We start from the raw sequence: 921 nt of genomic DNA on the forward strand, positions 1-921 counted from the left end.
AGCAACAGCGTCAGCCGCAACCTCAGGGTCAGACACACGATGCGCACGTGCGGGGGAGGCGCCAAGCGCGACCGCCGCCCACGTCACCTCGTCCTGACCGTCCGTCCGTGGTAATTGCACAGGGCGACTACGTTTCGGACAGTCCTGTCGAAAATGTCCGGTACCGTTACAAAATGAACAGGTCGCCGGTTGGCCGCTATAAGTGATAAATGCCCGATGGCCAGCAACAAAAACAAAGGACGGTATATGCTGTCGAACAATCATGCGGACACTGCGAACACCATTTTCAACATCATAATAATACGCTGATGACCATTTCTCCTTTACGACCGAAAGCACTGTACCGTACGGAAGTAAACTACGACAAATAGTTTCATTTTGCACTTCAAAAGGCAGGTTAAATACGCGAACAGTGCGTATACCATAAGCCGCATTCGACATCACAACATCACTGATAGTACCGTCAAGGTGCTTAATTTTACGTACACCACCATTTACGTTCACTAATGTGTCACGCATATCGGAAGAAGACAGTTTCAAAAATAACGAATTGAGGAACGCGTCAAGTTGAACGCCGAGGACTACACTTTTCGGCAATTGAAGGTCGTTTTTAACCCATTGGTGACTTTCGAAAGCAGTAGGCCTACGCACGGATCTATCAAACGCGCACTGAATATTATTCTGACGGTTCTCTGAATTATCGAGATCCATGGTACTCACAGAAAGAACAAATCAAAGAAGAAACAGCGCCGCGAAGCACACGCCGCCGACCGCGATCCGCACGTAAACACTGCCCGACACGCCGCAGCGAGCGCGCTATGTGCACGGGCCCACGACTCCGAAGAGACTGGTGCCTTAAACCAGCGCCTTAGACAGCTCAGCCACGCTACCTGCGCCGTTGCAAGCGCCAGTGTTCTAGCT

This window comes from Schistocerca cancellata, chromosome 1 (assembly GCF_023864275.1).
Source record: "Schistocerca cancellata isolate TAMUIC-IGC-003103 chromosome 1, iqSchCanc2.1, whole genome shotgun sequence".
In the NCBI taxonomy this organism is placed as follows: domain Eukaryota; kingdom Metazoa; phylum Arthropoda; class Insecta; order Orthoptera; family Acrididae; genus Schistocerca; species Schistocerca cancellata.